Here is a 23,450-nt window from a genome sequence, read left to right as displayed (position 1 = left end):
TTGTTAATGCAACTGCAGATGAGATCCTAAAACTGATACTGGGTTGTATCATAGCTCATCAGTCGGAGGCAGAATGCCTCTGAATACTAGTTGCTGGGAATTGCAAACAGGGAGAGTTGCTGTTGCGTTCAGGTCCTGCTTGTGGGTTCCATAGGGGCATCTGCTTGGCTACAAAATGCTGGACGAGATGGTCATTTGGTAAACCTTTTGGATCTGATGACAGGAGCTCATCAGTCCTTCAAAAGTTTAGTGTTATCACTGACTTAGGGTGATTCTTTTTTATGGCCAGACTGCACATTAAATTGTCTGCTTCTCTGCCCCAAACCATTCTTAGGAAACAGCACTGCTGAACTTTCCTCCTCCTCCTCCTCCTCCTCCTACCCTTAACCTGAACCCGTTCTTCTGTGAAAATTTTCCTCTGTGGGATTTCAGACACGTTTGTGAGTCTGAAACCCTAGCGGCAGGAAATGTCGCCTTTCTCACTCTTTTATCCACTCTGATTTGTGTGTGCAACGGAGATGCTAAAAAGAGTTGCCAGCTAGCCAGAAAAACAAAACAAAACATTATGGTCTGCTCTTGTACCTCTTAACAACATATAAGCAGATAGCAGCTGCTATGAAAGCTATAGTAACAGTGACCAGTTGAAATTTTGGCAACCCTAGCTCTGGAACAGGAGTAGCCAAGGTGGTACCCTCTTCCTGTTGCTGGATTACAGCCTTCATCATTGTGACCAGTGGGCAGTGGTTATCTATTGTATTTTAATATTTTGTTGGAAGCCGCCCAGAGTGGCTGGGGAAACCCAGCCAGATGGGCAGGGTATAAATAATAATAAATTATTATTATCTATTCAGAGTGAGTTCCTGGGCCAAGGGGAAGAAGTACTTGAAGAGGGAACTTTCAGAGGTGAGTGGGAGGAGGAATCCAGCATGGCCTGGAGGCCTAGGAATTAGCCGGGCTCCCTGTCTGTTGTACTTAAACAAAACTGTTCAAGTCTGAGTTAACCCGAAATGCCTGGAGTCTGTTTCTAGGAAAGACAGCCCTGCTGGGCAACAACGCAGGGCTAATGGGAGTTGTCGTCCAACAGCATTTGGAGGACACCACATTGGCAGCCCCTCCTGGAGCATATGCTTCCATTTAATTTACAGAACGTCTGTTTAAAGGAAACTGCAGGAGAGAGAGAGGGAGAGAGACGTGACAAACCATTTTTCATTGCCGCTTGCAGTATGGATGCCGTCTCATGCCTGCTGTCAGAAGTAACAAGATGGAGGGCAGGTCTCTATTGTAAAAAGTGCCTTCTTCGCCCTTTGAGGCAAGGTGCTGGCTTGTGGGCCTGGCCTGTGTTTCCTCTCTGCTTTTCTCTAGGCTGCTGGATTTGCCTCCACTTAAAATATGCTAATACGGAACGTTTTCTAAAATTTGATAGCCTGCCCAAATTGATCCTGCTCCTAATAATTTTGTTGGGAGTTAAATCCATTTGTGGTCGCTGCCCAAGTTCCATTCAGGCCTTGACATTTGGACATGTGAAGTGTCTGGAAAAGCAGGCTTTTCTTGCTGTTACTGGAACAGAGAGAGAGGCTGGGTGTGAAGTTCAGTGGGTAACACGACTAATTGCGCACAAGAGCTTTTAATTATCAGCCTACATTGTTTGAATTGTGTATACTCTCACTTCAACCATTGACATTGCTTCTACAATGCCAGATAGGGTGGTTCAGCACTTCAGTTGCTGGGTCAGAAATATGGTCCTGGAAATAAAATCTTTTACATGCTTTCTAATGGTGCTTCCAGACGGGTGTTTATTATGAAATCAGTGTGACTCTTACACACATTCTTTACAGCATCTGTATGATGTGCCAGCATCAAGATGCCCATTCTGCTACTTACTTTTCTTTTTTATGGTAAACCTAGATTTCTCCTTACGTTGAACCTATATTTCTCCGTAATGAAGAAAATCCAATAAGTAAAAATAATCAATTGTACATTCACAGTTGCTGCCTGTGTGGAGGAGATCTGTAGCATATTTGGGGGAGGGTGGTTTGTCACATATGTATTGGCATTCCAGGGAGTGGTCTCTGTCTCCACACCTCTGTTTCCATGTGCTCCTCACATAAGCACAACCCTAGCCATTTTGTTTCTGGCATCCCAAATGATACAAGCATGGCTCTTTCCATGCAGCATTTTGAAGGTGTGTGTGGGTACAGAAATACCTGTGCACACGCCTAGAACAAGAAAAGATAGTAGAGAGTAACAGAAGGGGACTGGGAGAGGAGAGGAGAGGAAACACAATTGAGATACATTCCACCAAGTTTCCACTGCTGGTGTGGATAGCAAAAGGTAGAACACAATGAATACCCATGGTTGAAAATAAAATGCTTATGTGTGGCAGCTGATAGTTTTGCAAGCTAACATGCCAGACACAGAGAAAATTAGGTCTCGAATCACCCCAGATAAAACTGAATGGATGGCTGACCCATCCATGAGGTAGATTGAGACAGTCACCTCGGGCGGCAGAATCCTAGGGGTACTGGCCTGTGGGTGCTCTGCCTTACCCTGCAGAAGCAAGAAGAAAATGGTGGTGCTGGCAACTTCCCGCAAGATCTCATGAGAGTCATGAGACTCTCGGAGCTCCTGTGGGATCTTGCTGGAAGCTGCCAACGCCTGTTCTCTGGTGCCACTGTGGGTGCCCACCCTGCCTACATCCCCGCCTGCCCCGCCACTGGATAAGCAAGGAGAAGTGGCTCTGGTTTTGGGGCTCTTGCGAGATCTTGCCAGATGCCACAGCCACATGACTCCTGTAAACAAGGTTTTGAGATGGTGGGAGAGCACAGGGAGTCACCTTCCCATTTTGCCTAAGACGGTAAAATAGGACAGCCACTCCTGATAATACTATTTCCATGACTATGCTGACATTTTATGTTGAAGTTGTTGCTATGTTAGTTTTGTTCAGAAGTGAGTTTTACTCACCTGTGCACTTTGATTGTTGTTGTTGTTGTTGTTGTTATAATTTCTGCCTATTGAAAAGTAGCTGCTGCTGTTGTTTTCGGCTGAAAATTATGATAGCTGAAAGGTGTTAATCAGTTAAATGGTGTGCAATTAACCTGAGTAATGCTGATAACCATAGACCTTTAGTTAGGACTAATCTGTTTCTTTCCATTGTTGTTATAACAGAAAGAAGTTGGAAAAGCAGCTCCTATTTGGAATATTTGGAATGCTGCGGCAGTGGAAGGCATTTGGATATTTCCAGTCCCTGCAGTGGATTTACAAGCAAAACAGAATACTGCTAAAAGCTGCTGCAGGGGTTGGGATTATTAAAACCTAACCTAAGCATCTTCTGTTTAGCTCACTGCAAGAAAACTTGTTAGCAGTAAATGAAGAAATTTATTAAACTTGTGCTGTGACAGCTCTCATCTAAAGGTCTTTCAGTGCTATGCTTCTGTTCAAGTTCTAAAGATGCAAGCATACCATACATTTATAGCACGTTCTCGTCATCCTCACACCCACGAAGAATCCTGGAACCTGCAGTTTAAGGGTGGTAGGAACTGCAGTTCTGGGGGTAAACTACAGTTCCTAGGATTTTTTTGTGGGGGAAAATATGCCTTAAATATATGGTGTGTATTCAGTCAAAGTCTTTAGCTGCTCTTTTTTATGAAAGTTAACTAATGCAAAAGTAAGAAAAAGGCTTGCAAAGTACAGAGCAGAAACATGATGTGGGTTTTCTTCAAAATAATCCTACATAAATTTGGGTAAATTGCATTCTCAACCCAATGGTCATTTGACATGTGTAATATTACAAAATTTGGCATTTATTTTCATTGCCAGGCATGCACATCTCATGAGTATAGGTTGTCCCTCCCACATACATTGTTTATTACTTTAATTATTTGCACATGGCAAACATGGATAACCTTTAAATTTCAACCCCCCTCAAATAATTTGTTCCTCCACCTTGCAATTTAACTGTGTTGGACAACATCACTGAACACATAGTTGCTCTGTATTGCCTTTCGCCCAAACAAGGATAGTAGCAGCCAGCAGTTCAAAATATTTTCTGTTTCCTAGAACACAAAAAATGTGTGTACGTGTGTTTCTGGGTCAGATTCTGATTTCTGCTATCAGCAGAGTAAATTGGGAACTGGCTGGCGGTAGGAGCTAATGCAATGACAGCAGGCAGAAGAGCCCATTAGTTTGCTATCTTTCATCAGTCTTGAGTGAATCCAGAAGCATCTGGAAAAGTGTTTCTTTTCTTTTTCCATATCAATGCAAAGTGATTTTCATACTTTTCAGTGAATAATCACTTCCTCACACCTTAGCAGTTTTCATTGCCTTTTGAAAGATGCCTTCCTTTTGGCTTTGAATCTGCGCTCACCTGCTCTTTGTAATGGATTTGCTTGTCAAGCACCTGGACTCTTAACAAGGGGACTGTAACATTATGCAATTCTTCATTCAGGTCTGTGTTCCAAAGAGTTGCACAACCACACATGTGATTTCCTTCTTGCTTTGGCAGAGATGCAGAAGCTTTGCCTCTCTTCAAACACCTCTTTACCCTGCAAGACTTTAACCACCATCCATCTCTGGAAATTTACCTTTCTATAGCAAGGAGAGCCAGATTCTGTGAGCACAAGCTTCTGGTTCTGCTGTTAGAATACTTTATTGTTTTAACTTCTTCTTAACTTTATTTTTCAGTTTTGGAAAAAAAATATAACAAACAACCCCCTTATACCATAACCAGCCAAGAAACATAATAATAATAATAATAATAATAATAATAATAATAATAATAATAATAATAATAATATACCCCACCCATCTGGCTGGGTTTCCCCAGGAACTCTGGATGACTTAAAAAAAAAAATACAACGAAACATTCCATGCATGTACATTGTTAAGCATTTCCTGATTACCTGAGCACTAGGGAGTTTCATGGGCAGGCTCTAACAAGGTCAGTTTCCTTCTGAGAAACCAGCCCCATTCCAGTAAGTAGCAGCAACGGCAGTGGTGGGGAGTTGACTCCACAGCTCTACTCTGCCACACTGGCCACTATTGCTGCAAGGTATGGGGTAACAATTGCCAGATGCAACACTGTATACCCTCCCTGCAAAAAATAATAATGAATGAATTAACTCAAAATTGCCAGTGTCAACTAACCTCCTTGCAAAATTTATGCAAACTAATCAGGATGACTCAAAGCTACCAGCATGAGTTTGACCAAACTGCGGGAGGCAGTGGAAGACAGGAGTGCCTGGCGTGCTCTGGTCCATGGGGTCACGAAGAGTCAAACACGACTAAACGACTAAACAACAACAATCAGGATGAATGCGCCATAAACAGGCTGCCTGGTAGCGAACTATGTTTCTTCCTTTTAAAAAAACATTTATTTTTCTCTTGACCTCACTAGCTATAATTCTCTGCCCTACTATGTGTGTGTCTGTGTGTGTTTATGTATGCACTCGCACTGATGAAGTAGGCTCTAGTCTACAAACATTTATAAATTAGTCTTTATGGTACTACAAGATGGTGGATTTTGCTGTAGAAGTCTCCATGGGCACAGCCAGCCACCCCACCACCAAATATTTCTGTTGTTTCCATACCACTGTTACCACTTCTAGCTTCCAAGGTTTGAGCATTTGTCCTCTGGGCCCTGGTAGGTGAGACTAGCCGTCAAAATTCTGTAGAACGATCTATATCAGAAATATGGGGGACTAATATGGAAATATGGAAGCGAAAGGAAAGTCCAATGCTGTAAAGAAAAATATTGCATAGGAACCTGGAATGTAAGAACCATGAACATGGGTAAGTTGGAGGTGGTCAAAAATGAGATGGCAAGAATAAATATTGACATCCTGGGCATCAGTGAACTAAAATGGACGGGAATGGGTGAATTCAGTTCGGATGACCATCATATCTACTACTGTGGGCAAGAAACCCGTAAAAGAAATGGAGTGGCCCTCATAGTCAACAAAAGAGTGGCAAAAGCTGTACTGGGATGCAATCTCAAAAATGATAGAATGATCTCGATACGAATCCAAGGCAGACCTTTTAACATCACAGTAATCCAAGTTTATGCACCAACTACTGGTGCTGAAGAAACTGAAATTGACCAATTCTATGAAGACTTACAACACCTTATAGAAGTGACACCAAAGAAGGATGTTCTTCTCATTATAGGGGATTGGAATGCTAAAGTAGGGAATCAAGAGATAAAAGGAACAACTGGCAAGTTTGGCCTTGGAGATCAAAACGAAGCAGGGCAAAGGCTAATAGAGTTCTGTCAAGAGAACAAGCTGGTCATCACAAACACGCTTTTCCAACAACACAAGAGACGACTCTACACATGGACATCACCAGATGGGCAGCATCGAAATCAGATTGATTATATTCTCTGCAGCCAAAGATGGAGAAGCTCTATACAGTCAGCAAAAACAAGACCTGGAGCTGACTGTGGCTCAGATCATCAGCTTCTTATAGCAAAATTCAAGCTTAAACTGAAGAAAGTAGGAAAAACCACTGGGCCGGTAAGATACAATCTAAGTCAAATCCCTTATGAATACACAGTGGAAGTGAGGAACAGGTTTAAGGATTTAGATTTGGTGGACAGAGTGCCTGAAGAACTATGGATGGAGGCTCGTAACATTATACAGGAGGCAGCAACGAAAACCATCCCAATGAAAAGGAAATGCAAGAAAGCAAAGTGGCTGTCCAATGAGGCCTTACAAATAGCGGGGGAGAAAAGGCAAGCAAAATGCAAGGGAGATCGTGAAACATACAGGAAATTGAATGCAGATTTCCAAAGAATAGCAAGGAGAGACAAGAAGACCTTCTTAAACAAGTAATGCAAAGAAATAGAGGAAAGCAATAGAATGGGAAGAACCAGAGATCTGTTCAAGAAAATTGGAGATATGAAAGGAACATTTCGTACAAAGATTTCCATAATAAAGGACAAAAGTGGAAAGGACCTAACAGAAGCAGAAGACATCAAGAAGAGGTGGCAAGAATACACAGAGGAATTATACCAGAAAGAAATGGATGTCTCATATACCCCAGGCAGTGTGGTTGCTGACCTTGAGCCAGACATCCTGGAGAGTGAAGTCAAATGGGCCTTAGAAAGCACTGCAAATAACAAGGCCAGTGGAAGTGATGGTATTCCAGCTGAACTATTTTAAATTTTAAAAGATGATGCTGTTAAGGTGCTACACTCAATATGCCAGCAAGTTTGGAAAACTCAGCAGTGGCCAGAAGATTGGAGAAGATCAGTCTACATCCCAATCCCAAAGAAGGGCAGTGCCAAAGAATGCTCCAACTATCGCACAATTGCACTAATTTCTCACGCTAGCAAGGTTATGCTTAAAATTCTACAAGGAAGGCTCAAGCAGTATGTGGACCGAGAACTCCCAGAAGTGCAAGCTGGATTTAGAAGAGGCAGAGGAACCAGAGACCAAATTGCAAACATACGCTGGATTATGGAGAAAGCTAGAGAGTTCCAGAAAGACATTTACTTCTGCTTCATTGACTATGCAAAAGCCTTTGACTGTGTCGACCATGGCAAACTATGGCAAGTTCTTAAAGAAATGGGAGTGCCTGATCACCTCATCTGTCTCCTGAGAAATCTCTATGTGGGACAAGAAGCTACAGTTAGAACTGGATATGGAACAACTGATTGGTTCAAAATTGGGAAAGGAGTACGACAAGGCTGCATTTTGTCTCCCTGCTTATTTAACTTATATGCAGAATTCATCATGCGAAAGGCTGGGCTGGATGAATCCCTAGCCGGAATTAAGATTGCCGGAAGAAATATCAACAACCTCAGATATGCAGATGACACAACCTTGATGGCAGAAAGTGAGGAGGAATTAAAGAACCTTTTATTGAGGGTGAAAGAGGAGAGTGCAAAATATGGTCTGAAGCTCAACATCAAAAAAACGAAGATCATGGCTACTGGTCCCATCACCTCCTGGCAAATAGAAGGGGAAGAAATGGAGGCAGTGAGAGATTTTACTTTCTTGGGCTCCATGATCACTGCAGATGGTGACAGCAGCCACGAAATTAAAAGACGCCTGCTTCTTGGGAGAAGGGCAATGACAGGCCTAGACAGCATCTTGAGAAGTAGAGACATCACCTTGCCAACAAAGGTCCGTATAGTTAAAGCTATGGTTTTCCCAGTAGTGATGTATGGAAGTGAGAGCTGGACCATAAAGAAGGCTGATCGCCGAAGAATTGATGCTTTTGAATTATGGTGCTGGAGGAGACTCTTGAGAGTCCCATGGACTGCAAGAAGATCAAACCTCTCCATTCTGAAGGAAATCAGCCCTGAGTGCTCACTGGAAGGACAGATTGTGAAGCTGAGGCTCCAGTACTTTGGCCACCTCATGAGAAGAGAAGACTCCCTGGAGAAGACCCTGATGTTGGGAAAGATGGAGGGCACAAGGAGAAGGGGGCGACAGATGACGAGATGGTTGGATAGTGTTTTCGAGGTTACCAGCATGAATCTGACCAAGCTGCGGGGGGCAGTGGAGGACAGGAGTGCCTGGCGTTCTCTGGTCCATGGGGTCACGAAGAGTCGGACACGACTAAACGACTAAACAACAACAATTTCTGTGGAGATGGATTCTGAGGGTGGATTCTATCCCAGATAGGGGCATCAAAGCACACACACACTCCTTGAGTTCTTGGGCAAACTTCTTTATAGTAGCGTGCAGCTAAGAACATAGTGCTGTTTCTTGAGCTTTTAAGTTGCGATCTTGTCAGCAAAGAATTATAGCTATCCACGCCTCTCTCTTCCTTCTCCGCCGGATAATATCTCAGCAGCGGAAGGGAATAAAAAGGGAGGAGATAACAGTTTTTGTTTCAACGTTTTAGAGCTTGTGATCTCAACAGCCATGAGAAAAACCTAGCCTCTGGGAATCTGGAACCCTTTAAGAGAGATTAAGCCTAGATGTTTGATTGCAGAGCAAATTGGGAGCACAGTAATGAGATATTGCAGCTTTGAATTTTGAATAGCTGGTGATTAGCGTTGCTGGAACTTTTCAAGCTGCGTGTTTTTGTCAAGTGTGGGAGGAGATATTGCTTTGCACGTATGGTTAGCTTTGCACAAGGCACCTCAGGTCACAGGAAACCTGTAAGCTGAACTGTGCCAAGGAAACACAGTTTAGACTCAGACACACTTAATCCATGCAAGGTTTTCAGCGTACCAGAGGCAATAGGTGAGGCTTATGTTTGTATGGGAGCATCTCCCAGTTCAAGACTGTAGCACCAATGCAGGTGCCTGGGAAAAGTCCTGCAACAATGAAGCTGCCTGGTTGGCATTTGTCTGTCTTCGGAGACAAAGGAGCAGTGGGCCTTTGGGGGTGAAGTCAAACTGTTGGAAGGTTGCAGCGTGGCTCAAAAAACCTCGTCCTGACATTGCACCATGGATTGTCAGAGCAGTGCAGCAGTCACTGCAGTCTACAAAAGGGTGTGGGTCTAGTACAGTATGGATAACTGCAAGTCCAAGAGCACAAGATGCAGTTCTACTCCTGACTTGAAGCAGGTGTGAACTCTTTGGGTTCCATGGAGGAAGAGGAGGACATGAATGAAATGCATGGGACATACAACTGATACCCTCAATTTCTGCTGATGCTCTTCCTCATCTGGGATATGAGTGCTACTTCTGGAATGGTAGGAAGGAATGGATTTTTTTTGCCGGCAAAGGGGGGAAAAGTTCAATCAAATGCTGACCAATTGTCATGAGGTCTTTACAAAATAATATACAATTATCCCACACTGTGGAAATGTGGAGATCTGAAGTTAACATTAGAAAAATTAGAAACTGAAATTGACAGATTTATCCATCCTTACATAGAGTAAGTAATGAGCCAGAGACTCAAATGTGCTTTTTAGTGTGTTATCAGAGAATGAACAAAGAAAGCTGCCTTACACTGAGTCAAGCCATTAGTCCACCTAACCCAAAATTGTCAACATCAGTAGTCTTCAACCTTTCCAGACCCAGGACCCACTTCTAACCCAAACATGCATTTGGGGACCCAATTTTTCAGTCTTTTACCATATATTTGCATGGTGCTAGTGCTGTTGTCGCGACTCACTTTGGATCAGGCCCTGACCCACTAGTGTGTCTTGACCCCCCAATTGAAGGCAAGTAGCCTACATTGACTGGAAGGGTAGGGAAGTGAGTAAGATGATGGCTACCAAATCCTTGGGTGGACTCAAGCCACCAACCTTTTGCTTAATAGCCAGACATAATAACCTTTGGTGCAAGAGTGATAAAATGTAAACTTTTATATAGTATTTTATTTATCATGTTCAAAGTGTTTTGCATTATCTCAATAAAATCACATGTGAGATGTTCGGCATTGTAGCAATAATTCATAAAATATCTCAGTTTCCCACAGAGTAGCAGTAGCCTTGATGACTTCAAAGAACTTGGATAAAAACTTTATTTGAAAGAAAGTCTGTCTGTCTGTCTGTCTGTCTTAGTGGGGTGAAGTTCTCTGTTTCACCAGCACCCCTGTAAACCTTTGCATGGTAGCTGGCAGAGTCCAATATGGACATGAAAGGACACATGACCTTTTTTTTGAACCAGGGATAGTCTACAGGGAAAGTCAGCACATGGGCTTTGGGTAGCCTAGTTTGCCGTTAAGTATAGTTTGACATTGCCTTTGTTTAGTGAGAAAGTTTTGGAAGCGTTACACTGACTCTTCTCTGCCCTATCAAATGTCTAATGGAGTTTTGAACTTTATAAAACATGTGTCTGGAACCTGTTCTAAGCTCATGGAAAAAATTACACCTTGCACTGGGTGTGTTAGCTTGGTGTGCAGTTTACAACTGCTAAAGGAGCTCAAAGTTTTCATTGTAAATCCAATGTTTTCAGGATTTTAAGCTAAGCTAATAAAATGTTAAAATATGAAAATTGTGTCTAAACTTTTGGTGTATGGAGATATATATCTGCTAAAATTCTTCAGATCCATCATGAAGCAAGGGTTAGTGAGAGAGGAAAGAGATAGTGAGTTCAGGAGACCGTAGCCTGAAGGAGGCATTCTGAATTTTTCTCATTTTAAAATTCAAACTTGTGTTTGGAGGGTAGTTCTTTGGAGAGCAGTTGTGTAAGAGCAGGAGTTTTCCAAGCACTGTGTTACATCCAATAAGTGGGTTCTACGGTTTCCAATGAATCATCCTAGCCTGGCCAAGCTCCCATAGACCATACTGTAGAAGCTGCGTATTATTTAGCTTGCTTGTTAAAGTGGCATCAAGCCACTCAGCAAACCCTATGCAGTCTACATAGTTTCATGGTGGGGTTTCCAAAATTGCTTAGGGCTATGTTCAGAATATGGTGGTGGTTTACACACAGCCCAAGGCCTTCTGAGAAATGGAAACTTGGGGTAATGAATTCTGTACAGATGTAACTTACCGTGTTAAAAACATCATGTGATCCATCCCTGGGTGACACCTTCTGTAGCTTTCAGTGTGTGGCATGATGGCACTGGCCTTGTGAATGCTCCGACACAAGTACAGCTTATGGCTCACCAGTATCTCTGTTTTAAACAATTTTGGAAGATTTTCTAGGGTGCTGTGAGTCATGAACTAGTGTATATGGTAAGCCCACTAGTACTGCTGGAAAAATAAACTCAACCCATAGGATTCATTCAAGGAGTACACAAAGTTTGAAGCCTTCATGAACTACAGTGATGAATATTAATGAAAAGTGACTTTATTAATTTCTGCTAATCTCCCTGTGCCTATAAAGCAATTAGATTCATTGGAAGGCCCTCACATTAGGCAGTGCGAGGCAAATGCCTGTGGAAGCCAATTTTGGGTGTCATGAAAGGGCAGCAAATTGTCAATTATTTAATATTTTCTTATTTAATTTTTATACCTGGAGAGAGGCCCATGTGGGCTTTTTTATTTTTTTGCTGCAGTTGCCAAAATAGAATCACCAGTCATGGCTACTATGCATCATGATTGGGTTGGGGGCACCATTGACTATTCCAACCCAGGTAGCAAAATATCTGGGTTGGCAATGAAAGAGAGGAATCCCCGCTATATGAGGGCCTCTAGCTGCTGATCCCCACCACAGTGAAGTGAATTAAAAATTATAAATAAAATCCATGAGGATATTCACAAATTCCCCCCTCCCCCATGTCTGGCTTCCTTCACCAGTCACCTGTAGGCAACCTTATTTTATCTGCAGCAACTACTTCTTTTCTAAAGCAGGGGTGTTTTAGTTCAGGTGGTGGTAGTAGGGCTGATGCCTGGTGCCCAGGGAAGAGATGGTATCTAGAGTCCTAGCTAGTTGCTGCTGCTTTTGTATGGATTCCTCTTGGAAGGAAGAGAGCAGTCAAGGGAGGGGAAGAAAACGCTGTGTAGAGGAAAAACTTGACTTATATTTTTGAAAAGGGGTTAATGGACAAAACAGGAGGAAAAATGGTCACATGCTTTAAACCCACAAAATCCCTTAGTTAAAGCTGGGCTTGTCAGTCATTCTTATAGGGCAAAGCAAGGGCAGGAAGAGGGGAGAGGCTCAGCTTGTTCAAGGGGGAGCAGATCAGGAAGGTCTCCCTTCAGTTGGGTTTCTGTTCATTTGCATTGACAGTTCATGTTCTCCATTCATCTTCTCCAGACCCTGCTCATCATCTGGATTGATAGACAGACCATCAGTCGTTGGCCGCTGTGCTGCTTTGAAGGTTTGTCTCTTCTAATTGCATGCTTTATTTCACTGACCCTGGTAATGCAACATAACAGTATTTCGTGGCAACTAGTCAGAACAGAGTAAGAAGCTTGTCCCTTGTTGCAGTTTGGGAAGTATACATGCAGCCCTGGCTCCCAGCAGACTGGCAGTGCAGTGCATCAGCCTGGGCAAACTTTGATTGAATCGTGAACACAGCTGTTGGTTGGTTGTGAAGAACATTGAGGCAGAAATGAAAAGCTGCAAGATCCTGCCTCCCAGTCTCTCTGGCATACTCTTTGAAAAGAGCTAATGTGTGAGAGAGTCTGGTGATGCATAGTAGGTCTTGTGGATTTAGTTCCTTTTGACAGCACTCTTGTTGCTAAGACACAATTACAGTGGAAATAGGAAGCAGAACATGCCTTCAGTTATCCTGCAGCAATGGCCCATCCAGCTCGGTGGATAAGCAGATGACCTGAAAGGCACAGTACAGACTGATACAATGGTACCTCGGGTTACATATGCTTCAGGTTACATACGCTTCAGGTTACAAACTCCGCTAACCCAGAAATAGTATCTCGGGTTAATAACTTTGCTTCAGGATGAGAACAGAAATTGTGCTCCTGCGGCCCAGCGGCAGCAGGAGGCCCCCATTAGCTAAAGTGGCGCTTCAGGTTAAGAACAGATTCAGGTTAAGAACGGATCTCCAGAATGAATTAAGTACTTAACCCGAGGTACCACTGTATATAAAATCAAGATGCTGTTGTCTACATGGTAGGTTAGAGCTAAGGGTAACTAAAATAGCTTTCCCTAACCTGGCGTTTTCCAGTTGTTTTAGACTACAACTCCCATCAGCCCCAATCACCATGGCTATTGTTCAGAAATTATTGGAGTTGTAGTCTGGATGGCATCAGGCTGGGGAAAGCTGCTCCACATAGAAATGAACAACTGTTAAGAGGCATACATTCTTGACTTCTTCTCCTGTGTGATTTAAATCCTGATCTGAAATCTTTTTGTAAGAAGTGCTCAAGCCAGTTACCCAGCTTGGACAAAATAGCAAGCTGTGCTTTTAACAAACCAGGACATCAAGTATTAAAATAGACGAGGAGAGGTGCAAAGGGAGCATGGAGTATGTAGGCTTACAATGCATTTCCAGTCTGAGAAACCATAGTTTGTTGATGAAAGATGTCATTAAACTAGACTAGCATTGTAGTAATAGATCTAACTACCCGACTGATAGAGAAGTGTTAACTAAAAAGATATACTGGGTTATATTCAGAGTAGATCCATTAAAATTAATTACCATGACCAACCCAGGTCCATTAATTTCAATGGGTTGACTCTGAGTAAAAGTTAGTTGACTGTTCTGTTAGTTGACGGTTCTGAAGTTACGTACATTAATGGGCTGGTAAATAAAGTACAGCTGGGGGTAGGCGGTCTTTTCCTTTTGTGTGTGATCTGACTCAAAACTATAGTTGCCAAACAATTAGAGAATTTTAATACAATTAAGGATCCTATGTTAATTGCCTGTAACTAATTTACTCACAAAACAAAATTTGCCCTTACTGCCCAACTAATGGTCGTAGCCCTGCTAAAAAAATATTGGTAATTTGAGCAGTTTCAGTCAAATACTATCATTTCCTCATTAGTTACATACTTCTTGATATTTTTTCCCTGAGACATCAGTAATACCTTAAAATAGGTGCAGACCATACTGGTCCAGTGGTGTGCAGACATGGTTAAATATGTTTAGTGCTAACCCTGGTTACAATCCTGAACATTAAGAGAAAGCTAAGACCTGCCTCTGGAGTTTAGAACAAACTTAGTTGGTCTCTAAGGTGCTACTGGATTTTATTTTATTTAATTTTTATATTTCAACTATTCTAGCAAGTTCTGTTTGCTAACCTGTGAGCATAAAGACTGGGGAGATGGGGAAACGGGTTTGCTAGGTGCAGACCATGTTTTGCAAAGTCATGGTTTTACATCCTGATCTGCAGCTACTCCTTAATCATGGTTTAAGTAGTTAGATAGACCATGTGATATCAGCAGTAGAATCTAATCGGTTGTACATCCTTCTATTAATCTATTTCTCCTAATGCGTTTGTTCCATATTATGATCTAACTTTGCAAATAGTTGCCGTATTACATAATCCCAGAATAGTTTTTTTTAAGGATATATCCGCTAAAAGTGCCTAAAATGAGTGTATATCTGCCTGAAAATCTTGGAGCAGTATATGAAAGTAGCGGGGGGAGCCTAAACCAGCTCCAGGAATGTGTTGGTGCTGAGCACACAGCAAAAGGTGGCCTCTAAGAGACCTGACTGGTTTATGACTGCTAATATCTGACTCGTGAGATCTGTGAGGATGAAACACACCTACTGAACAAACTAGAGGTTCATAAGCTCCTTGAATATTTAAATCTATCACACCACATCTGTGAAAGGAAAAGACCCATGGCATATACAGTAGGAAATAAAAGGGTTTCTGTCTACAGTGCTGTGATGGGGATTAAGGGACGTGTGATCATTGAAATGTCTCCATGGAAGCAGGGGGGGTGGCGGCGGAGGAGAGAGGGAATAGGATTAATGAATGAGGGATGAAGGGAGGTAATAAAGCATGTGACCCCCACCTAAAGAGATGATGTGGGGGGCGGGTGTATGCTTTATAAGCCATATAACTGGCTCTGGAAGTGTTGTGTACTATTCGCTAGAGAAAGGGGAGGCTAACTAGGCATTATGGTGGATGTTAGCTTCCAACCACATCTCCCTCAGGTAATGTGCCACCAGTAGGCAACTCTCCTGGTAATACCTAGTTCAAGAAACATGTAAGTGCATTTAGCTTTTCCATACTCCACTTGAATTAACTTGCAAGGGAGCTGGGCAACACTGAGCAGAATGACATCCTGTTATATGTGTCTTGTGCTAAATTTTAGCAGTGGAGAGGGGCTGGAGATAGCCAGGCATCCCCCAACAGGCTTAGTTAAGCTGAAAGTTTGCTGCTCAATTGATGATTGATAACATAACCGATACATGGAAAAACATGATGTTTGATCCAGGCCAGTTGTCACTATCTGGCATCCTAAGGCAGTTGCTGGTGCCCTCTTGCAATAGGGATGCCTTCTGGGTTCCAGTGCCTCTAGCTTCAGCCACCATCTTAGTTCCCCCAAAATATGAAACAATTCCAGGAAGGTCCTGTCATTCCTTAGCACTGATGTGTGGGATTTTTTTTCAAAAAGAATGGCAGCTGCTATATAAATATGGAATGCTGCTATATAAACAATGGAAATTCTGAGGCATTGTATTTTGGGAATATGAATATGGAACCACCAGCCACCTGGGATCCATTGGACAACACTTTTTCTGAAGGCCTCCTCAGTTCTGGTTTCTGCTAAAGCTCTGCTGCAGACTTCTTCTGTCAGTTGACCTTCTTCGATCTACCAGCTTTTCATTTTCCATCTTAAACATGCAGATACTTTATGGAGGTTTTAAAGTTGTTGATGATTAAAGTAAGTTTTTTTTTTTTTAAAAAAAGAAGACCTGAACTTTCTGGACCAACAGTCTTGATATTGCAGAACATCTCTGTAAGCCAGGGATGGGAACCTGAAGCTAGACTGCAACTCCCATCATCCCTGACCATTGGCCATGTTGGCTGGGATGGATGGGAGTAGGAGCTCCATAACACCTGGAGGATCATAGGTTACTCATCCATGCTGCAAGCCTTTGACTGATAAGAAGGACTTTGTGAACTCCAAATTGACCATCTACCCTCAGGAACTCTCCTGAATTAGTTTGCTTCACTGTCTGTTCTCTGCCATGAGGTGCTTTATCAAAAGGTGGGAAACCTGTGGCCTTCCAGCTGTTACCTTACTACAACTCCCATCATTCCTGAATGCTGGCTGGGGCTGATGGAAATTGGAATTCAACAACTTTATGTAGGGCCACAGTTTCCACACCCCTGGCTTATCTTACGCCCAGCCCTCACTGGCTTGTTGGCATAGCAGCCAACTCCTAGCAGCTAAGGTCCCTTCACCGCCCCCCCCATAAAACTCTGGGGGCACCCAAAGTTGATGGACATTGACATTCATATTAGGGGGGTGCCACATCTTGTGATCGATTCTGTAGGGCAGGGCTTACCTGCCTCCCCCTCCCCAAATATTTACTCAAGTTGGCACCTCTGCTTGTTGGCCATTTATGTGCTGGAGTCAGTTCCAGAAAATTTCCAGATCAGCTATTACCCAGTAATATTTTTCATTGTGCCAAGCAAGTAAAAGCAAGCAGGCAGGCTGTTAAAATTTATTATAGGCTATAGTTTCGTACTTCTGTATGGGACTGGCTCAGATTCCAAAGGTTATCTTTTCAGCACTTCCCCACCTCCAATTATGTCCAGGTTTATTGTAGCAGAAAGTAACAAGGCTTCTACTTTCCCGGCACCCCGCTCACCAAGCAGTTTTTGGACACCTCACTGGCAGCAGGTAACATAAGCCTTTTCCACCCTGCCCAGGTTCTCTTTCTTCCCTGGCTGAGAGAAATTCTTTTGAGTCTCCCCTCCCTCTTGTTGCAGAAATGTAGTTTAATGTAAACCTAGCTCAGAGGCAGCTTTTTCTCATTTTTAAACTATTTCATATCAATTGCTGGCCTGACATTTGTTTTCTTTGAATTTTGGTTGGGAAACCGGTCTACATTTCTCAGGATATCTCTTTAGGAATCTTGGCAAAGCCTGTGCCGTATCTTTTGAAAAGACTGTAAATGTAAAACAGAAGGGAGATATTAAAAGAAGCATAAACAAGTTTCTTTTTCTCTCATCGTTGCCCCCTGCCGCCACCTCCCCCAGCTTCAGCAAAAGGAGCTATGTGTGTGTTTCCCCTTCTCCTTTGAGGGGGTGTCAGAGGAGAGAGAAAGTGGTTTTGTGTGGTGGCACTTTTGGGTACAGAGATCCATAACTTTTTAGCAAGAAGTGGTGAGAGATTGTTCTCAGAGGAAGCACATTATTTTTCACCTCATCTGCCTTGAAACACAATTTTGCGACTCTACATATTTTGTAGTTGAAGATACTACATATTTTGTAGTATCTACATATTTTGTAGTTGAAGATACAAAATGAACTTTCTCTCTTTTGCACATTCGTTGCTTCACAGTTTAATCCCCTGGACTGCCTATGGAAAAAAAACCCTGGGCATTTCAGAGAGTTAACTTCCCTCCGTGTTCTCTACAGCTGGGTCCAGGCATGTATTGAAGCTGGAGGGAACATTGGCAACGGCTTGGGTGGGGGCGGGGGGCAGCTGAGAAGAAAAGCTTCCTTATGGCATCAGATGCCAAGCTCCATTGTACCACAGCAAATTTCATATGGAATTTATTTTCTGAACTAGAGTACCTTTTCCAGAGATGGAGCTCATGAATATATTTATGTTTTTAGACATGGCAGACACCGAAGAACGTTGGGAGGGAGGAGCGATTTAGACCTAACTAAAGGAACACTGAATCATTGGCTGGAGACTCTCCATTCTTACTTGAAACTATTTCTGTGTCTACATGGCTGCAGGATGCAAAGATCAAATGGGGTTGTGTGTATCTGAAGAAGTGTGCATGCACACGAAAGCTTCTACCAGACTTCCTCAACCTCAGCCCTCCAGATGTTTTGAGACTACAATTTCCATCATCTCTGACCACCGGTCCTGCTAGCTAGGGATCATGGGAGTTGTAGGCCAAAAACATATTGAAGTTCAAGGTTGAGGAAGCCTGGCTTATACCAAGAACAAACTTAGTTGGTCTCTTAGGTGCACTGGACAATTCTTTATATATATTTCAACTGTGTCAGACCAATATGGCTACCTACCTGAATCTGGGGTTGTAAAAGTTAGGGTGTCTGTTTTGCCACACATCCACCTCCCCTGCTTTTTAGCTTTAAGATTAGATGACATTGCCCCCTGATTTCACCCAGAGCAAAAATTCATGATGCAGTCAGGGGTCCTGGCATGGGTGAAGCATTTTCGGAATTTTGAAGGAAGCAAAAATTTTGGCAAGTCTAGTTCTTGGTGGGATTCAGCATATCCTTAACTTGATATTATCCCCCAGAGATAATATGAGTGCAGGCTGTTGGTCCAGCTGTGCTGCTGTGGCTATTTGCCTTTCACTAGTGCTGTATATCTCCTGCCAACCTAGCAGTTCAAAAGCACGTCAAAGTGCAAGTACCTTCCAGCGGGAAGGTAAACGGCGTTTCCGTGCGCTGCTCTGGTTCGCCAGAAGCGGCTTAGTCATGCTGGCCACATGACCCGGAAGCCGTACGCCGGCTCCTTCAGCCAATAAAGCGAGATGAGGGCTGCAACCCCATAGTCGGTCATGACTGGACCTAATGGTCAGGGGTCCCTTTACCTTTACTAGTGCTGCAAACCCCTACATGAAGTGAGCAAAACTGTTTAGGTGAAATTGGTTATGGCCTGGAGAAATATCCCAAGCCTTGTCAAAAGAAGAAAAAACAAGTTTCGCTGTGACTTTGAAGCAGCAGTGAGGGCTGGGCTGGTGCGGCCCAGGTAGCAGTAACATACACTCCACCTCTGCTCAGTGGTGCTTACTTCTGACTTATGGGTTCAAACTGTAAAACACAGTGTACTTTAGCAAAATATCTTCCATTACCTGAAATGCAATCTTTAGCTCTTAATTAGAAATGCATACAATCTTTCAGAGAAGTGTTACCTTTTAACTCCTTGTATGAAGTAGGAACTGCATCAAAGAAAAGGAAAGACGTATCCAACTTCTGCTTGATTAATTCTCAAAAATTTCTCAAAGCCTCATTCACTTGCCAGAGAGACTGTCAGTTGCACTGCTGCTCCATCAGATGACATCAACACTCCTTCCTGTTCTGAAAGAATATCCCAGAGATAGGCACCCTTGGGTTCCCTTTCCACTACACCACTGATGGGAAGCAGTGCTGTGGTACCTGTTACAGCAAGAGGCAAAAGAAATATTGTAGTACCTTAAAGACAATAAATTTGTTACTCTTTAAAATGCCACAGTATTTATTTTAATTCTGGAAAGATAATAGTTTTCAGATCTGCTTGTTCTTGTTTTAAACTTAACCTCTGCTTAAATGCCCATTAGGGAATATATAGAGAGAGAGGGGGGGGGGAGGGAGAGAGAGAGAATAAAGGATTCCAGCCATAGCAAAAGATAAAAGATAAACCAACAATAGGAAAAAACCACAGATTGCTAATGAAGGATAACTTTAATAGCTCTTGCAGATGAATTACTCAGTGCTAGTAGCGATAATGGATCTCAAATAACTAGAGATGAGTAATTCATCTGTAAGCTCCTTTATCAGCAGGAACTGAAATGTGTAATGGAATGCACTTTGCTGGGCAGCATCCAGCAGCTTATACAGGTGACCAACATAGACTGTATTATTTGCTTTATTGGGATGCATTGCCATTTCTTGCTGTCACGATTTTTGGTATGAACTTTGCCTGCTTTACCCATACAAAGCTATTCTGGGTTTTACTTCTTTATTTTCAAGCCAGAGCTTTTTGTATGCTGCATTTTTGAGGGGCAGCAGAATCCAGCATTGGGTGTAGAATTCTTAAGAATCTCAGCTTTGTTTTGTTTTCTTCTCTGTATGTGTTTCTAGTCCTATGGCAGCAAAGATATCCTGGAAAGGGTACAGGCAGTGCCTACTAAAATAGAAGTCAGAAGAGTGGACGAATAAGACCTTCCAGTGATTGGGGTGGGGCTTCATTGCCTTGAATAACTTCTTGGCCCTCCCCATGACAAGCACAACCAGAATAAATTATACAGATTTTTCTCAATTTGTATAATTTATACAGCTGGCAAAATCCATATTTTTCTTGGTGCAGAATTTTAATATATATATTTAAGAACAGAGCGCACACAGACCTGCCTTTTAGACTGTCCATGAAGCATAGCACTGTTCCTTTCAATGCAGCAATGGTTATCTGAACCCCACCATCACTGTGGAAGCCAGATGGTATAAAGGTCTAAGGACAGAGCATGGGGCCATTCCCGTTGCATAGGGTTTATGGACTGATTGATGCAATGCTTCATTTATTTGACAGCACAAGTGGGAAAAAGTGGGGGCTCCTGTATTCATGGGTATGTGTGGATGGCGACTCCAAACTAGCAGTGAAGCCAAAGCTATCCAGCACATGGCTCGGAAGACATTTTGCCATTGTCCAAGGCTCTAAGTATAAATAAACTTTTTCTTCCTATTTCCTCCCCCTCTAAAGAGCAAAGTTGGAGTTGCTTTAAGCAGACAGATGGCTCACAGATGCCATTATTGATGGCCTTGCATTAGTAACCACAACCTATGCAGCTTGCAAACTCTAAAGGGATGGTGGTAGTGGGGGAGGTCTTTATAGCTTTGCCCAGATAATAAAACCAGTTGATAGTAATGAATGCATTTATATTATAGAGCCATGGAGGGAGGGAATATGCTGGAGCAAGTTGTGCTTAGCAACTACCAAGAACATGAAAGTCAGTCTGTAAAGAAATTAAAACCATTCCAGTGTCTCCTGTTCACCCACGCTTACTCACCACTACAGTGAAAACCATTTCCTCTTAATGTATGACCTGACATGCACTAGAAACACATGGGGAAGAAACAGCGCGAACATTCTCCTCTGCTGTAACATAAAAGAAGCTTGCTGCTTTTCAGAATACAATATTGCAGTGATATCACCAGATAGTATGTTAGCTAGGCACACACACACAACTTTATTTTTTAGGAGCAGGGGTGATTGGAACAATCCTGAAGCAAACTTTGGAAGGAAAATTCTCACTAAAATTCTCAAAAATTGAATTTATGCAATATATAGCTTGTTTTTCTGCCTTCCAAAGTAGTTTTATTTCTATTTGTCTTAAGTAGTGGAAAATCCTTTCCTTTCCACTAGGAGTTCTCTGTCTACAATATTTGGTCCAAGTATTGGTTTAAGCTATGTCCTTAACCACTTAAAAGAAAACTGAGCATGGAAATTCCCAACAGAAATAGAACTGTCAATAACTTCTTTTGCGCTTTCCATAGTACAAAATTGCATTTTTTCAAACAGAATTTTCATAGTCTTTCTGACCCCACTGTTTTCAGTTTCCCCACCCAAGGATAAAACATGCATGTGATGAAATGGGATTTTAGTCTACAAAAGCCAATGCCATAATAAAGTTGTTAGTCCCTAACATGCCATATGTCCTTGTTGTTTGTCACTGTTATGACAATCAAGCACAATTAAAGATGTTATCTGTTCATAACCTTTGTGTAGTTCTTATGGAACTATAATAATCAAAGCTAAAGACTGAACTAAACACTCCTCTCACTCTCCCACTCCCCTTCCATCTTCCTCTCTCTTTATACTAGATTCAGGACAGACAAAAGGAAGTATTTCTTCACATATAGTTGGAATTAGTTACTAGAAGATGTAGGGATGGCCACCAACTTTGATATCCTTAAAAGGGGAATAAACAAATTCATGGAGGACTGTTACTCAGTTGTTACTAGTCCTTATGGTTATGTGCTACATCCCCCTGCCAGAAGCAGTGTGTCTCTGTATACCAATTGTTGGGACCTACAAATGGGGTGACTCAAGGTTGTTGTATTCAGGTTCGTGGGTATCTGCTTTGCTACTGTGAGAACAGGACTAGATGGATCTTTGGCCTGATCCAGCAGGGTTCATGCGTTCATCCTTTGTAGTCAGTCTCTGGGTTGTACTATGCTAAGTGCTACTCAGAGTAGACCCATTAAAATTAATGGACTCAAGTTAATAATGTTTCTTAATGTCCTTGGATTTACTCTTAGTAGGTCTAGCATTGGCTGCTACCTGCTGTCTCTGCCTCCCATGGAAACTGACTGGCTGGCTGACTTATGAGAAAACTTGCTAAGAAGGAAAGTATTGTGATGGGGGGAACAGAAATTGTTTGTTCTTCTAAAGCTCCTCTAAGAGTGTTTTCACATAGGAGGTTTCAGTTGGCTTTCCCTAAATTAGTGCATAGCGTGAATGTATAACCTACATGGGTGGGAACTTTTATTTCACTTTCTTGATTCTATCCAGCCTTAACATGGTTCACACAAAGCACAAATAGCATGAGGCATGCTCCTAAGTGCTTTTAAGTGTCTTGCGTGGAAATAGCAAAAAAGAACCAGCTCTCAAATGCTTGTGGTTTTGAAGGAATATATAATGTTCATTCCTACAAGATTGGTCATGGGTTACTCATATTGTTTGGAATTGCTGGTCAGGAGTCATATGGCAACTTGATCTGAAGAAGATTGTTGCATGCTCCATCTAACAGAAATTATCAGTTCTGTGGGCGAAGATTGTGGCATTCGGTTGTTTTGTATGCTGCCTAGTGCAATGTTGACTTAAAATAAAATGAATTGTATGCTGCAGAGCTGTAGCATAGCAACTTAAGGGCCAAGGCAGATGCAGTGGCCCTAGAACCATCTATCTCAGGTCACTGCAGAATCCCTATAAGCAGGGTGAGGGCTCAGGTGTTTAAAAGCACAATATGGACAACAGAGGGGAGGGGCTATGACAGCGAAACCCTTTCCTTGTCTACGTTTGAAAGCTGTTTTTCTTCAGTGGGGCTCCATGAGGAGAAGCAATATCCACTGGAAGAAAATTTGCTTTTTAATTACTATTTTTTTAAAAAAAAGTTTCAGTGAGAGAAGTATAAGACTTCCCTCTTGGAGGACTGGCTCTAACGTTAGGCGGAATGAGACAGTTGCCTTAGGCAGCAGTTTTGGGTATCACTAGGGTGGCCATGTGTCATAAGACAGTCCTCTATTTGAAGGCTGCCCTGTCCAAGTCT

The 23,450-nt window shown here is 42.4% G+C and overlaps 1 protein-coding gene across 1 annotated transcript in view; it reads left to right on the top strand.

Annotated features, from left to right (window-relative positions):
- Positions 1-23,450, top strand: part of COL8A2 (collagen type VIII alpha 2 chain) — a 156,069-nt gene that overhangs the window by 69,957 nt on the left and 62,662 nt on the right. The window contains exon 2 of the mRNA XM_079987729.1: positions 12,605-12,668. The gene's annotated coding sequence lies outside the window, so the exon portion shown is untranslated. The remainder of the gene's footprint in view (positions 1-12,604; positions 12,669-23,450) is intronic.

The sequence above is a fragment of the Podarcis cretensis genome (assembly GCF_951804945.1).
Source record: "Podarcis cretensis genome assembly, chromosome: 8".
In the NCBI taxonomy this organism is placed as follows: domain Eukaryota; kingdom Metazoa; phylum Chordata; class Lepidosauria; order Squamata; family Lacertidae; genus Podarcis; species Podarcis cretensis.
This window is presented reverse-complemented; position numbering and strand designations above follow the sequence as displayed.